The following is a 17,560-nucleotide window of genomic DNA, read 5'->3' on the forward strand; positions in this document are numbered from 1 at the left end:
CAATTTAATTTATCTTAAATAACTTTCTGGTGACTGTTTTGGATCAAATGCAAGGAGAGAAATTCAGAAAAGATGAAAATAAGTCAATCTTTTACTTTCAACATCAATCTTTTCTCATAAAATATTATGAATTCATTTTATATTACAATGTAGTCTAATTTTTTGGCAATGAATTAGGGCAGGCAACTCAGGTTTTATCCCTAGGAAAGAGATAATGTGTATTTCAGACTATTAGGGAGTTTATGCAGTGCACAGAGTGAGTTTTTCAAATATTAATTGTGTGTGTGTGTGTGTGTGTGTGTGAGAGAGAGAGAGAAAGAGAGAGAGAGAGAGAAAGAGAAAGGGAGAGGAGGGTGAAAAATGCATCACTGTATTTCTTCTGAAAATTCAGTTAGAGATAGTTAATGGCTTAACAGGGAATAGAGTTTCAGATTTGAGAAAACCAGTGTAGCTCACCCACCATATCCTTTTATATACATTTAGTAAATGTCTATATAACTGAATTTTAGGATCTTTGTTCATATTTTTGAGACACATTCAATGGCAAAGTAGAGAGAGGAGCTTGCTGAATGACAGCAAATCTAATTTGCTAATTTTTTTTTTGTGTGTGTGGTAGGCGGGCCTCTCACTGTTGTGGCCTCTCCCGTGGCGGAGCACAGGCTCCAGACGCGCAGGCTCAGTGGCCATGGCTCACGGGCCCAGCCGCTCCGCGGCATGTGGGATCTTCACGGACCGGGGCACGAACCCGTGCCCCCTGCATCGGCAGGCGGACTCTCAACCACTGCGCCACCAGGGAATTGCATTAAAATTTGTAGTTAGTATCAAAATATAATTCTCCTTTCACAGGTAGTGTTTAACAACTTTTTTCATAGACACACCAGAAACTCAACCCAGATAACTTTCATTATAAATGTTTTCTGGAGATACCATTATAAAAAGGAACATTTGATCTACTATAGTTGGTTTTCAGATATTAAATTGCTGCTCTGAGCTTTTGGGCTCCTGGTAATCAAAATACCAAGAACTGCAAACAACAGCATTCTGTGCCCAGAACCCCCCAGCAGCTATTCTATACTGAGAAGAGCATTGAAGACTCATTTATCAGTATTCATAGTCGGGTTGAGTTAGGTAAAAACATTTTAATGATATTAGAGATTATATTGTAATAAGAATTTCTTGGGAAACCTGAAGTTAGGTGTGGCATAAGGCTTGTTTGAAAAGTATATAGAACTGCTGTAGTATCATCTAAATTTTATTTTTAGTTCAACATTTATGCTACACATCTCTGGGAACTTGTGATCAAAAGAAATAGGTTTAAACTAAACCATCTCACCTTCTAGCTGTGTGAACCCTGATTATATTTCCTCCCCTTTTTGAGCTTGTGTGTTCCTTACTCCTTAAGGGTAAGTAAGACCTATGGCCTAGGGCAGTGGTAAGCATGAAATAAAGCAGTTTTTTAAGTACTAAAAGAGTATCTGATATGTAATAGCATCTTAGTAAATGAATTAAATAGAGTAAATAATGTGAACATCTGAATAAAAGAATGAATCATCAAAATAAGTCTCTTGTAATGAATATTGATAAAGTGCCAGGTTCTCTTACTTCATTACTGTGCTTCTGACACCACTTAAGAGGCTCACAGAGAGTTTAAAAGAGCACAATACTTTGGGAAGACCTCCTGGATTCTCTGAAGTTTTTAATCCCACTTTTGTGATTGAATTAATGTGCATTTATATCACTTATCAAATACTGTATATATTTGCTTATGTTATTTGCCTCTTCCATTAAAACACCAAGCAAAAGTGTTAATAAATATTTGTGGAGTAAAATATCTTATGGCTCTGATCATTGAGCACAGTTTGAATCATATAGTAGGAACTAACTGAATACTTATTGGAGTAACATCTCACAGGCAAATACTAATTGACTGAATGAATAAAGTCTTTGTGCATTTAACTCAGGTGTGTTAACTCAAAATATGAACAACAAAAACATCCAGCTTTGTCTAATGGATATGTACAGAAACTTAAATCTGCAGAATATATGGAAGTTCTGCCAAATTATCTCATTAATTTCAAGTGATTAGGAGCAACCAAACCACATTATATGACCACATTGACACTAATTTTAAAAAAACAACAAAATGTAACCAGAAAAAAGCATTTATCTTTCAATTAAGAAAAGCTTTATCTTATGAGTAAAAACCATAAAGTGAGTTAGAAAATATTTATAAGAATAATGTAAAAGCTATATATTCAAGTGTTTGGTATACAACCAAAGCAATACTTAGAGTGGAATATAAAACCTTAATATTTTTGTTTTAAAAGAAGAAAGTTTGAAATTAATTAGATAAGCATCTTACCTAAGGAGTTTAAAATTAATAGAATAAAAAGAATAAAAGAAATAATAAATATAAAATATGATACTAGTGAAGGAGAAAATAAATATCTGAATGGTCTATAACCTTTAAAGAACTTAAATCACCAGTTAAAAAAGTTTCTCCCATAGCAAATTCAAGGATGAGCTTGGTTTTACAAGAGGGTTCTACCAAACTTTCAAGAAAAAAATAATTCTAACATTAAATACTCTTTAATAAAAGTTAAAAAGAAGGAATTTTGTCAAATACTATAATAGTTGATAAATGCAAAACAATATAATTTATATATTATATGGCATATTAATAACATAAACATTTGTGACATGTCGCTGCATCTAAAACCTTAAAAAGTTCTAGTACTGTTGCCACTGAGTGCTCCTTTATCCTGTCCTGCTGCCTCTCCCAGGGGTAAATAGTACCCTGAATTTTGTATCTTTTATAATAGAGTTTTAAAAAATTGAGGCATTTAGTAAAATGCACAGACATTTTGACAAGTAACTACACATATGTAAATAAGATAAAGTATCCTTCCATTATACAAAATAATTATATCAAATATACCAAATAATTCTCTCCTTCCACCCAACCACTGCTTTTCTGATTTCTATCACTACAGGTTACTTTTGTCTGTTCTTGACCTTTATATCAATGGACTTATACAGCATTATTCACATGTATTTGTGTTTCTTTTGAGATTCGTCCATCTTGTCTTAGTAGATCATTCTTTTTTATTGCTAAGCAATATCCCAGTGTATAAATATACCACTGTTTGTTCATTCATTTTCCTGTTGATGGAATCCCAAACTGTTTTTAGTTTGGGGTTGTTATGGCTGAAAGTGATATGAATATCCTTATACACAGCTTTTTTTTTTTTTCTGCGGTACGCGGGCCTCTCACTGTTGTGGCCTCTCCCGTTGTGGAGCACAGGCTCCGGACGCGCAGGCCCAGCGGCCATGGCTCACGGGACCAGCCGCTCCGCGGCATGTGGGATCTTCCCGGACCGGGGCATGAACCCGCGTCCCCTGCATCGGCAGGCGGACCTCAACCACTGCGCCACCAGGGAAGCCCTACACAGCTTTTTATAGACATATTTTAACATTACTCGTGTAAATATTTTGAAGTCGAACTACTGTACCGATGTGTATGTGTATCTTCTTTGTAAGAAGCTTTCAAACTGTTTTCCAAAGTACTTGTACCATTTTACATTCACACTAGAAATTTATGAACGTTTCAGTTGCTCTGCTTGCAATGGAATTTTGAATGTTGCCATTCAAGTGTGTGCAAAGTGGTATCCCACTGGAGTTTTAATCTGTATTTCCCTGATAAATAATAAGGTTGAACAGCTTTTCAGCTGCTTGAATGATTTACAAAAGAGTTTCTAAAAGAGAATTTTGCTTATTTTGGATATAAATTTTAAAAATAATCCTGAGTGTTTTGGGATTAAAAAGATGGCTTCCAGCTTGTCTTCATTACTTTCTTAGATGTTGACAGATTTCTGAGTATATGATGCTTCTCTCTCCTCTCTTAAAAATAAGGAAACCCCATAGAAATATACAAATGATTCAGGTCAAAGTGTGAGGGAAAACTTCACATGCAAACAAAAAGGTGTTAATAAACTTTAAATTGTGACCCCCTCATCTGACCAAAAAAGTACTGCCCAAAACAACACTTAATGTATGCAGGAGAAATAAAATTATAAATTCCAACAGAATTTGGAATTTATAGTTTCAAACTAGCCTGCCTAGAGCTTGATAACAACACCCCATTGTGTGATTTGAAATATTTTGTAAACAAATATAATGCTATGTAACTGCTTATCTCCAAATACAAAATGATGAATTAGATTATAAACTCACTTAAATTGAATAGAGCTCTTGTTTCTGTTGGCTTATTGAGACTAGTAAGGCCTATGTAAATTAAAAATGCAAGAATTCATACATTTCCAGAAACAAAAATAAAAACTTTAAATACTTTTTGGGCTATAACTCAAGGGAAAAAAAACGAACTTTAAAATAATGACCTTGATTGCTAAGTTAGAAGATAAGAAGCACAGAAAGGTCATTGATATCAGACAAATATCCAGGAAAAAAACAAAAAGCAAAACCCAAAAAACCTCAGAACTTTCGTACTTCAAAATATACTTTAAAGATGAAATCTGAATAAAGTCTACAATTTAATTAATAAAATGCACTAATGTTAATTACTTAGTTTCGACAACTGAACCCAGGCTATATAAGATGTTAACATTAGGGGAAACTGAGGGAAAGGTGCACAGGAACTCTGAACAATACTATATGCAACTTTTTTGTAAATCTAAAGGTATTGCAAAATTATAAGTTTATTTAAAATTACGTATTTAGAGAGAGATAAAGGAAATGTGGCAAAATATTAATAATTGGTAAGTCTAGGTGACGGGTATATATGGATGTTTACTGGCCAATTTTTTCAACTTTTCTGTAGGTTTAAAATTTGTCAAAATCAAGTGTTAAAAGAAAAAAGAAAATCATATTAGGAAAACAAAAGAATTGAACATTTTTATTTACTATATAAGTCTTGAGAACGGTTAAGACTGTTTCTTATTCAGGTGAATTTTTGGACAATTTGTACTGGTTTAATAATTTTGATTTAAAGCAATATATGCCATCTGATTTTATCACAATGTGGGAAAAATAATATTAACACACTTTCTTATATTTAGCAGTGTTTGGTTTATGAAAGACAAGTATATTTGTTCATAAAAAGCTTAATTCTTCTGAAATTTTTAATCTCCTAAACTGATTTTATGGGTAAATAATTTATCATTGTTTCCAAAAAATGGTTAAGTAAAATTTGAACATTTAAGTGAATTAAATTATAGTAACAGTGTTGTCTAAACTACTATTAAACTGTTTATCATGCTGCAAATCAATAAGACTAATTATTCAAAATACACTATCTGGGTAAATATTTTATGCAATAAAAGTGGCTATCAGTTAGTAGGCTGAAAGGATATAAAATACCTTGTCTTAGTGTACATGTTTATAATTAACCTTCACAAAGGTAAAAGCAATATAATACCTGTTTCTTGATTCAGTCAGGTATTGCCATAATAATACTGCTTGTCTATCCCCAGACTCAGTGGATTAAAGGAATATTTATTTCCTTCCTCATATGTCTGCAGGCAGTCTGTACATTAGCTGGGCTGGGCTGAACCCCCAGCTCTGGGATTCAGGCCCCAGGTTCCAGACTCCATGATGCAACTGTATTTGTTCTGGGGTATAGACTGTCGGGCATCGGCTACCTGGGACATGCATCTCTCATGGCAGATCACCGGAGCGTATACCCTAACATGAAAGGACATTTCTAGCCTCTGCTCCCCTCATGTACATTAATATCCCAATAGTCAAAGCCAGGCATGTGGCCATTCCCAGGTCAAAGGGCAAAGAGATACACTTCACTCACCATGAGGCCATGGAGAATGTGTGAAAAAAAAAAATCACAGCAGATCAGTGAATAGTTGGAAACAGTAATTTAGTCTGCCTTATGCGGATATGTATAATGGTGTACGATTGTTTCTGGAATACTGCTACTCTAACGTGCTTGTATATAATGGACAATTTTCAGTTTACTCCCTGGTACTGTTTGGCCTATGACAGAAGTTAGTAATTGCAGTTAAGAGTTGAAACCAATATTGGTGGTTGTGGCTCTAATAAATTCAAAAGTTGCAAAGAAATATAAATGTGTATAGAAGATAATGGGCTTGACTTTTGTTCATGAAAGGAAAAAGAGGGTAAGTAAATAAAATGGTTGGTTATACTAGAAAGTGGAAGATAATAGACTAAGACAAATTGGGGCTCTACAGTAAAATGTGGAACATCCGAGGTAAAGTTTATCTTATAGTACCTGCAAGAGTGACTTAAAAAAATGAACAATAAAATTTATCTAGTTTTGACAAAGTTGGCCAGTGTTACGAGTTTATTTTAAAGAAAGTTGTGGTTCCACACACAACTGTTGTCATTGTTCTCTTCCTTCATCATTCTTCCCCCTGTTGCCCGCCCCTGGGTGACTCATCATCCCTTATTGATTTCTTTAATTCTGACTACACCTCCACATATCGTCCTCTTATTTAATTCTTTACAATTTAAATCCTTAGAGGGTAACATCTGTTCCCTGCTGGGACCTTGACTATTATGTATTTATCTCTTTGTCTTGTTTTAGTTTTGCCACATTTTAATGTTTAGATTTTACTTTATATCCATCTATGGGAGTTGTTCAGAGTAGAGGAAAAAGCTCAAAGTGTAATCTTATAATGTCATTTTTTAAATTAAAAAAATTATGTCCTCAGTGATTATTTTGGAACACATATCTATTTAATCAAATGTTTCTCTATGATTTTTTTCCATCTGTCATTCAAGAGACTGAAGTTGAAATCGAAATAAACATTAAAAATTAGTTACCTTGTCTTTTTTTTTTTCAGAAGAAACAAACCAACAAAACTCTCCAATTTCCTTGCAACTTAGGATCGTTTAAAGAATGTTCTACTTATGTTATCCCTTTCTTTGACTCCCACTGCTTCCTTCTGCTCTGGTACAAGCTGGTATCTGATAAGAGGACCCATGGAAATACTCTGAGCCTGGTTGAAAAAAGAGATCACACTTGAGTTTGCAGCTTTAGACATTTTGTGATGAGTTTCAGACCTAAAGTTAGACTGATCTTAGGTGTCTGGGTCTGTGGTGAAGGAAATATTTCTGCATTTGATAGAAGATGCTTTGATAGCCCTTCACTTCTTTGCCTTGAAGCAAGAAAAATATTCTTAAAGTAAAGGGGATATTTCTCAGGATCATTGCTATCTGTCAATCAGAAATATGAGGAACTAATGAACAACCCCTAATTCTGACAATTTAATAAGGCGGGAAGTACACAAATTCACGACGTAAAACAAACCTGGGTGCAAATCCAACCTGAACAATTTATTTGTTGGAGGAGGTTATCAAGAGGACTTGACCACTGGTTGACCTGCGACCCAGACCCAGGCAACGGGAGGCTCCTTGCCCCCTCCCCATTCTTGGAATGTATGTTCTGCCCCAAATTTTCATAATGGGAGCCGTTGTCAAGGACGCAGCCTTGAGAGAGCAATGTGTTGTTGAGACCACATGGACGGTATATATGACTGAATCCAGTTAAGGCTGCTATATAAACTTTTAAGATTCTGGCAGGCAGAGGTGGAGATCTACTCGTCTCATGGTGGTGGAGACAAGCCTGGTAAGTAAGTTCCTTGCTTATTAGAACTGCCGCCCAGGAATCTGGAGTGGTTGCCTCTTTCTTCCCTCACTCCTCGTCCTCTGTGTTTGAGGGCCAGTTTGTGGACAGCATTATTTCACCTTTCCCCATCTCTTCTTTGGCAGAGTAATGCCTACCTTCCCCTGCTATGTCATGTAGGAAAGGATTACTAAAGAACATTTTGGCTAAACCTCTTATTTACAGAAGAATTTTATTAAACTAGGCTGAATAGAGCCTCAGAATTCCCTGTATCCTGATTATCTTCAGCCCTGCCTTGTTCCTTGCTACCTGGTAACCTTGAGCAAGTGGCTTAAACTGCATTGTTTCAGTTTCTTCATCTTCTAAAGGAGTTTACATGTACCATGTACCCATTGCCTGGCTCATAGGAGGTACTCAGTAAATTCTTATTCTTATTATTAAATAAGAATAATAATTATTATGACTATTTTCTTATTAGAGAAAGCACATTTATGAGTGATATTATTGAAACAGGGTAAAGAAGCATTAAGAGAGAATATTGAGAAGAACTCATGAATAAAATAACGCAAAGAAGAAATATTTAGGAAGTAAGAATATGTTGCATTTTGTCTTTAATGTAATTATTTTTTTTCTCTTTTAAGATTTTGTTGTGCTACCTTAACACTGAGTTCACCTGGCTAAAACACTTACAAGGTGGTGATTTGCCTGTCCCCCAAATGCCTAGGGATAAGCCTGCACAAGATAGTCAACAAGAGGTGAAGACCATTTTAACTTGGTGAAATACTGGCATTCTTTTTTTTTTTTTTGCGGTACCCGGGCCTCCCACTGCTGTGGTCTCTCCTGTTGCGGAGCACAGGCTCCGGATGCGCAGGCTCAGCGGCCACCGCTCACGGGCCCAGCCGCTCCGCTGCATGTGGGATCCTCCCGGACCGGGGCACGAACCTGTGTCCCCTGCATCAGCAGGCGGACTCTCAACCACTGCGCCACCAGGGAAGCCCAATACTGGCATTTTTATGTTCACTCCTTTAGTCCTCTGGATAATAGAGTTAAAACATTCATCCACCTCATGAAGCTGTTGACAAAGTCAGTTAACTTATTTCATTTTAGAAATACATATTAAAATATCAGTTCTTAAAATTATTTGTTATAAGAAAATCAATCTCTTCTGTTGCAAACAGACAAAAAGATAGATTTTCCTGCATCTCTTGATAGTGATTTTGGGGTTTTCATGAATTTTGAAAGCTTATGAATAAAGAAAAGGGTGTAATCCCAGCAGTGAGTAGGAAGTTTATGATGACATATGGATGGATGTCAGCAAGAATCAAGAACATTCATGCAGAGATAAGGGAAGGCATCGTGTGGGAGGAACTCACTCAGCTGTCTCAGGGTGCTGTGGATAGACCATCTTGAGTATCACCGAAGTTCTGGATTCTGCCATATATTTTTCATATACTAACCATGATAAAAAGCCCCTTGGGGACTTTAATTTTTAAGTGTCTTTCATTCTGATAAATTAAAACTCCTCCCTTCAAGTAGAAGAATTTTTGTACTACTATGAATGATAATAAAAGCAACAACAGCAAAAGTAACAATAAACATAATATCAGCTTAATACATTGTCCTCCTGTGCCAGGCCCTAGTCATCTCGTTGAGTGTCTCAGCAAACCTGTGAAGAAGGTATTATTATCCTTATCTTACGTATGTGGAAATGGGGGCTCAGGAAGTTAAGAAATCTCACCACAGTCACATGGGTTGGAAAGGATAGGACTAGGATTCAAACACAGATTTACCTCTTTTCAAAGCTGAATTTTTTTTTTTTTTTTTTTTGCGCTCCGCGGGCCTCTCACTGCTGTGGCCTCTCCCGTTGCGGAGCACAGGCTCTGGACGCGCAGGCTCAGCGGCCATGGCTCACGGGCCCAGCAGCTCCGCGGCATGTGGGATCTTCCCGGACCAGGGCACGAACCCATGTCTCCTGCATCGGCAGGCGGACTCTCAACCGCTGCGCCACCAGGGAAGCCCTCAAAGCTGAATTTTTAATCCCTGTACAATGCCATATAAACAACTGGTTTATAGTTTCCATTTCTTCATAAAACAATAATCTTAAAGTGCTTTTTATAGTTAGCATTCAGGATTGTCTATCAGCAATAAGAATAATGGACATAAAACTCATGGATTCTATTGGCTTCAGCTGCTACTCACTGTTTATCCTTTTGGAAATGTTCCAAGAAAATACACCAAGAAAACCAAGTTGCACAGAAATAACAATAGAATATTGGTTAAATATGATTATAAAGCACTTCTCTTTTATGATAAACAAGTCACATTTTTTAAGATGGTACAAATTATAAACATTTTTGAAACGAAATTACTTGTTTTTAGTGTTTCCTGAAATATACTTAAGTTTCAAAAATTCTGATACCAACCCCTGAATCTTTAATTAGAAGACAGAAGATATGCTGACATGACATATACAGGTTAAATTATGAATTATCTTTTAATTCTTCCTTGTTTTCCTCTTAGCCCCCAAAACATCCTTTTTTCATTTGTTTAGACTTTAATTTCTAAAATGCTTGGCTGAGACTTTTCTTGATGTACAGAAAAGCAGGTTTATAATGGCAAGATCCTCAGTTTAGAGTCTCAAATATGTCAAGTACATAACAGCATATGCATGGTGAGTGAGAAGTTTTCATAAATAATTATGGTGTCTTATTATCAGTCTCAGAAATCTTTCTTAGTTGTAAGAACACTTAAGATTCAGAAAGAACCAAGTTAGTTAATGCATGCTTCACTTATTTAACTCACAAAGACATATGAACAAAGATTATGAACATTGATTCATTCTTAATTGAAAATTTAAACCTAACAGAGAATAGCTTGCTTGATATCTTTTAATTTTACTTTTTAATATTAAGCAAGATCATTATCACCATAACTATGTGTGCAGAATAACATCCCACCCACCTGTAAAGAACTACTTTTCAAAATATTCAGATTTTTTGGCCTATGTCAGTTTTTCTGCTAATATCTCAGGAAAGATGTTCCTTTAGGTAGTTATTTTCTCTTAAAATGCTTTTAAAATGATCTCAATGAGCTTTAACAAGTTTATTTTTGAATGTTGAACCACCTAGTCAACCTACCTCAGAATGCAAGTGAAGTAAAAAGTGAAATAAATTTGAATAGCAGCATGTAAGGCTACCCTTAAAGTAACAGTCTTTAAGGTAAAAATTACATGTTCAAGCTATGTTTTTATTGTTCATGGAGGCCAACAAATTTTATTAGGTGAAAAGAGACAAGACAACAACCCATGCTATGTTATATGCTAATCCATATCCATAGAAAAACTTAGTTACTGGCTAAAAGGGAGGATTGAGTATGCCAGCTTCAAAAATGACATGTTTTATTGACGATTTTGCCCCCAAATTCTAGGCAAATCATATGCATTTTTTGACAATAATAATTCATGAATGTAAACATGGATGTAAAGCAGTGGTTCTCACCTGGGGTCAATTTAACCCCACAGGAGTCATTTTTGTTGTCATGACTTGGAGACTTCTGTTGGTATCTACTGGGTAGAGGCCAAGGATGCTGCTAAACATCCTCCAGCGCACAGCTCCACACAAAACAGAATTATCCAGTCCAAAATGTCAGTGGTGCCACTGTCAGAGTTACTGTGATAGAGTATGAAAAGCATCAATAAGCAGGGATCTAGAGTTCAAAATTCAGTTAGTGTATTTTGGGAGGATTAGAGAATAAGAAGGTATGTAAGAGTAAGGAGGAAGAACAATAAAGCATTGAATACGCAAACATCATAATCAGAAACTGAATGCAGTGAAAAACTAAACTGAGCCAAGGTATCTGAATAATAGTTATCCAGTTACATAGAAACTAGAGAAAAGAAGGAAAGCATTAATTATACACAAGTATTGCAACTTTAAGGTGATGGGATAATTCAGGGGGAAAAGGAAAGTCTTTTTAATAAAAGTGATTTATTAAAAAGTGGTTTAATAAAAACTAGATATCTGTATGAATAAAACTGAATGCAAATACTGACTTCACAGCACAGTCAAAAATTAACTTGAAGTAGATCAGACTTAAATGGCAACCTAAAACTATAAAAATTCTGGAGGAAAACCTAGGAAAAAATCTTTGTAACTTTGGTATGTGTAGAAGTCTTAAATAAAATACAGAAAACAGGAAGCAAAACAGATTTTTTGTTGTTAAATTCAAGTTCATCAAAAGTAGGAATTTTGCTCTTTGAAAGACATCATTAAAGAAACAAAAGATAAACCACAAGTCGGGAGAAAATACTGACAAAATTTATATCACTGTGTAAACCTTTAAAACAAAAAGGTCAGCGTTTAGTCAGCAAAATTGAGTTTATGTGGGAATAGCAGAGGAATTGCAATTTGGAACATGCATAATAAGGTGAACCACAGGAAAGTCCAAGAACAAAGGAGAGGAGCATTCTTTGATAGAGGAAGGGAGAAAGTTGAGAGGGGCTGGTTTGAATGAAAGTTTATTGAAGGAGATTGAGAGTTGCGGGTTGTGGGGTTGTGGTACTACTTTGTAGCGATTTATCATTGGCTGAGCTGTTGCTGGGCCGGAAGAAAATCTTCCTTCTTTTTGCTGGGGTATGTAAATTAAGTTGTGACCGGAAGTACAGGTGTGAGGGCTCCCTCTTCACTTTAAATGAGGTTTTCCTTTATTTATTTTCACATTTCCCCTTTTAATTAACATCTTTCCATGAAAACACTGCTAATCAAGAATTGGGTTTTTCATATTTAGTGGTTTGGTCCCTCGGTGTTAGGAAGGACCTTTCCTGGTTGTCATGTCCCACATCAGAGGAAAAGTGTACAGACTGGAACTGTTGAAGGCACATCTGAGTAACAAGGAAGGGTAGGAAGGAGAACTCTCAGCCATTTCCCATTTAAAGTCTGTATCTTATGAATGTCATAAGCATTGGAGATCATCTCAAAGTGTTGAGCTAGCATCCCCTTATTGGGTACATCATTTCCATAAGGGTTTGGCAGGCAGTAGGTACAAAGCTTAAAAAATAATTACACAAAACAGGATTAAAAGTAATATGACAAATCCAGTTTGTATGATGGTTCTAAACCAGGATCCTAGACTTGAAAGTAGCCAGCTGAACAAATCGAAGGACCGTGGATAATCAGGTGAAATTTGTTATAACCAGTGTGCTTGTTCCCTGATCTTGTGTAATTGAATTTCTACTTCTCCAGAGGCATTTATCCATGTACAACAGGTGATGTTTACTATTGCATAAATGCCTCCTTGTTCATCAGGTAAGTAATCAAGGTCTATGTAGTTGTCCAAAACTACTTTAGCCAATGAGTCAAGCGATTGTTTTGGGGCTGCTGTTGCTTTGGCTGTGGCGTTGACCAGCTCTCCTAATATTAGGGAAAGCTTTCTGATCACATGTTCATTGGCACTTGATCTGAAGCAAGGGAGAAAGACTCTCCCTATGGAGGCAAGCCCAGAGTCATGTATGTCTCTGGGTTTTTCTTGTCTGAATCTATGCCTCAGGACTGGAAAGGTAACAGCCATGGAGGCCAGTATAATTTTAAGGGTCTGTAGGTCACACAGGCAGTTTTATTCTGGTTACTCTTACCTTGTGTCCCTTTCTTTCATAAAGCCTGGAGACAAAATTTCTCAAGTTTGGGTGTTAATCAGAGACAGGGAAATGGACCAGAGAGTCTCTAGCATCATGGACAGATCAGTTTTTGATGACAATTCGAGCAGTCTGAAAGGTTATCCCTCCCTCCCCTTAGCAATGGCCTGAGATACAGATGATGACATCTTTCCAGGTCAATGCCAGAGTAAAGGAAAGAAAGGGAAGAAAACAGTGTTTTATGTTTAGCCAACGTATGAAGTCTTGATCTAGCATTTCGAGAGGAAGTAGTCTACCTCAATATCAGATACTCCTCTTCCTACTCGACTTTATTTGGAGGTCTCCGGCTTCTGTACACGAGGTCAGATGGAGCCTTTTTCAGCTGTAAGATGTGTATCTAAGGTTCAAGTCCCTGAAGTTTGGTTGCTATCTGAGTAGTGAAGAGGACCTAATATGGTCCCTTCCAAGGATATTCAAGAGCAATCTTTCTTCTTAGTGATGGAAACATTACTTTGGAGATTTGTAACCCGATATTTGAGGAAACTAGAAGAATTCAGGATCTAGTACAGTTTACAGGTAGATAACAAAACCTCAAGGACAATTAACAGGATTAGAATCTAATATAGACAAAGGTGTGAAAATGTTTTCTCTCCAAAATTGCCCCCATTTTTATCAAAGATAGTGACAGTAAAACTAATTTATTTTCATTGAACTTGGCCTGTTTATTTACTTAAGTGCACCAATAATAGTGATGGGCCATATAAGCTCTTTTAATGACTGCTTTGTTAGAAGTTTTTATAAGGAATCTCAGATTGAGCTCTTAACAACCTCTCAAGACCAGGAAGCCAAGTCCAAGTCCAAGTCTAAGTAGTTCCTTAAAGCTATCTGGTTATATCTGAGTCTATGCATGCCTCTCTCATATATGATATTCCAGTCAAAGCATTGGTAATATAGCCAATATTTCTAATTGCCTTGTTACAAGGAGAATAGATTCTTATTAAATTCATGTAAATAACTATATTTTTGTGAAAAGAATGCTCCAGATTTCCAAATTCTGAAGGGATCAGGAAGAGAAAAAAAAATAAATGTTTTATCTTTGTCTACATAATGTCTACATAAGTCATAGATATCTTAAGAGAAAAGTTTTCCTTAAATCTGAAAAAAAAACCCATTAAGAAGCCAGCATTCTTTCAAACAAAAAAATGATAAAAAATTATAATCTTCCTCCCCAGTTCATTTAGTCCCATGTAATTAATACTTGTTCTGTTGAATTCAGTTTTTCCATTAGTTCTGGAAATTCTTACTCAGTTCAGTTTTATGATCTGAAAGTTTTCAGAAGCCTATACTTGTCAAAAGTCCCGTCCTTAAATTTCCTTGACATTAAAGTACTTTTGCGGGAATGCCTTTGTAAAAGCGCCAGAATAAAACAATACCTGTCTGTAAATGACAAAAGACTAAAAATGGCAATGGTTAAAGATCTGATGAGAGTTCATTATATGGCAATTGGCAAGGAAATTTGGTTATTTCTGTGACATGCGTTTAAGATAGTAATTAAAATTATGACTGATAATGTCATACCAGGACATATCAGAATTTTAGGAATTTTATACAATTTCTAGAACACATATTAGCATTCACCCATTCACCAATGCTTTCTCACAGAAAAATTTCTTGCCATGACACAACACCTGTACTAATAGAATCAAAGATCTTCAGTTTCTCTGTAAAAGCTCGCCAAAGTGGATAAACTTACGTTCAGTATTTAATGTTTCAGTGTTTTACCTTATTTGGAAATCACTCAGATATTCAGTGAATTTAGCTCATGATTTAACTGAACTTAACAAAACTTTAAAAAATGTGTTATTATTATTGAGGTAACCTTGGTTTATACCATTATATAAGCTTCATGTTGACAACATTGTATTTCTACTTCTGTGTACTCTATAGTGTGCTCCTCACCAAAAATTTAGTTTCCATTTGTCACCATTCAGCTGACCCATTTATCCCCCCCCCAACCCCATCTGCTATTCACTACTCTATTCTCTACGTATCTACGTGTTTGTCACCGTTCGGTTTGGTTTGTTCATTTATTTTGTTTGTTTCTTTGCTTTTTATATTCCACATGAGTGAAAGCCAACAGTATGTGTCTTTCTCCAACTGACTTATTTCTCTTAGCATAATACTATCAAGGTCCATCTATTTTGTTGCAAATGGCAAGATTTCATCCTTTTTATGGCTGAGTAGTATTCCACTGCATATATACCACATCCTCTTTATCCCTCTTCAGGGCTTCCTGATTTCATTTTAAATGAAATTTTCTTTTATTCATTTTCACAAGACAAAAACTTATATTCATAATATATGAAAAAGCCTTTTAATTACAGGAAGACAAAAAACCTAATTAAAATACTGACAAAATATTTGAACAGACATGTAATCAAAGTAGAATAACTAATAAGCACATGAAAGGATGTTTAGCATCTGTAGCCATTTGAAGAATTCAACTTAAAACTATAATGAAATAACATTACACTTCCGTTAGAATGGTTAAAATGAAAAAGGGTGACAATACCAACTGTTAGCAGGATATGGAACAATTGGAATTCTCATACGCTGCTAGTGAAATGTAAAATGGTATAACCACTTTGGAAAACAAGTTAACATTTTCTTAAAAAGTTAAACACATATCTAATGTACAAACCAAGAGAAAGAAAAAGTATATGTCTCTGCAATGATTCGTATTTGAATATTCATAGCAGCTTTATTTGTAATAGCCCCATACTAGAAACAATTCAAATGTCCATAGACAAAAGAATGGATAACAAGATATAAGATAGCTAAATAATGTAATGCCACTTAATTAAAAGGAAAAAAACTCTTAATATGTGCAACAAAAATGATGTATCTGAAAATAATTATGCTTAGTGAAGGAAGCTAGACAAAAGCAGTGTATACTCTATGATTCAATTTGTATTAAATTCTAGAAAATACAAGTAAACCATATGGACCTAAATAAGTCTGTGGTTGTCTGGTGATACAAGTAGAGGGAAGGATGATTTGAAAACAGGTATGATGAAATTTTTGCAGCAATGGAAATGTCTGAAGTAATGATTGTGGGTGAAACTTCATGAGTATGTGTGTGTGTGTGTGTGTGTGTGTGTGTGTGTGTGTGTATATACACACACACACACACATACATACATTATCCTGCACAGATTTCAAGTATATAATTTGATATCTATCTGTCTATCTATCTGTCTATATCTACTTGTTATCACCAGGCAACCGCTGACTTATATATATATCAAATTATATACTTAAAATCTGTGCAGGATAATGTATATACATTCTCTCTCAGTAAAGTAGTAAAATCTAAAAATCTGTATTTTATGGAGTAACTATTGACTAATGTGATAGAAGAGGTGGTGAATAAATGCCCCCAATTCAAACCATAGGACAGAAAATTCTGAAGCACTCCTACATACTGAGAATTTTGAGGATGCTGGCCCAGGGAGTACATCCACAGCATCTTCCAAGTTTGCTCCAAGCTGGTGTGCTTCCTCCTGGGATGGACCTGACTCATTTACAGGGAATATCTGGCCCAATCCTGGGTTAACCCTTTTACCCTTTACCTGCCACTAGTCACCCTCTCCTAAACCCTCGTCCTGGGACACCTCTGCATCTGGCAGTGAGGCAACAGCAGCTACAGTGCTCACTTCCTCCAGGCTTTGGTTCCCAGGCAGCTGCTGTCAGCGTTCAGACGATGACTCAGAATGTGCCCAGCCGGTAAGGCCTGCCTCAGGTGCACTCCCAGCTAGAGCACCGCCCCAGCCAGAGGAGCAGCTCCCCCGTGGGCCTTGCCAAACGGTGTGGCTCAGATGTGCTACAGCAGCCCCTGCCCTCCATGCCCGCCAAAGTCGTCAGTGTAGATGAACTGGAGTACCGACAGTGAGCAGGGCAGCAGGCTTGCCTAAGCCTGGACCTTATGGTGGCACCCTGGTCAGGACGCTGCTTCCTCATCTCATGTTGGTTTGTGGGCTTTTACTTTGTAGCACTCTGTGCGAAGCTGTTTAAGGGCACCCAGGCACCTGGTGTTGTCTGCATTATGATGGAAGGAACTTATTAACCAATCGAGTGGAGCCTATGTGGTCTGAATACAGGATGCAGTGTTGTCAGTCCTGAATACAGGGAAGTCTTTTTTTGTAAGACATGTGAATGAAGTGTTGGTGTCTTCACCAAGGGGTGGCACCTTAAGGGTTCTGAGGAAGTAAATGTATAGACCCGTATGTACAGACCTGTGTATAAACAACTTTTGT

At 36.3% G+C, this 17,560-nt stretch overlaps 1 pseudogene; it reads left to right on the top strand.

Moving 5' to 3' along the window:
• Positions 1–16,677: 16,677 nt before the first annotated feature.
• Positions 16,678–17,196, top strand: LOC103073973 (eukaryotic translation initiation factor 4E transporter pseudogene; annotated as a pseudogene).
• The last annotated feature ends 364 nt before the right edge of the window (positions 17,197–17,560 follow it).

The sequence above is a fragment of the Lipotes vexillifer genome, unplaced genomic scaffold (genome assembly GCF_000442215.2).
Source record: "Lipotes vexillifer unplaced genomic scaffold, Lipotes_vexillifer_v1.1 scaffold49, whole genome shotgun sequence".
Taxonomy (NCBI): Eukaryota; Metazoa; Chordata; class Mammalia; order Artiodactyla; family Lipotidae; genus Lipotes; species Lipotes vexillifer.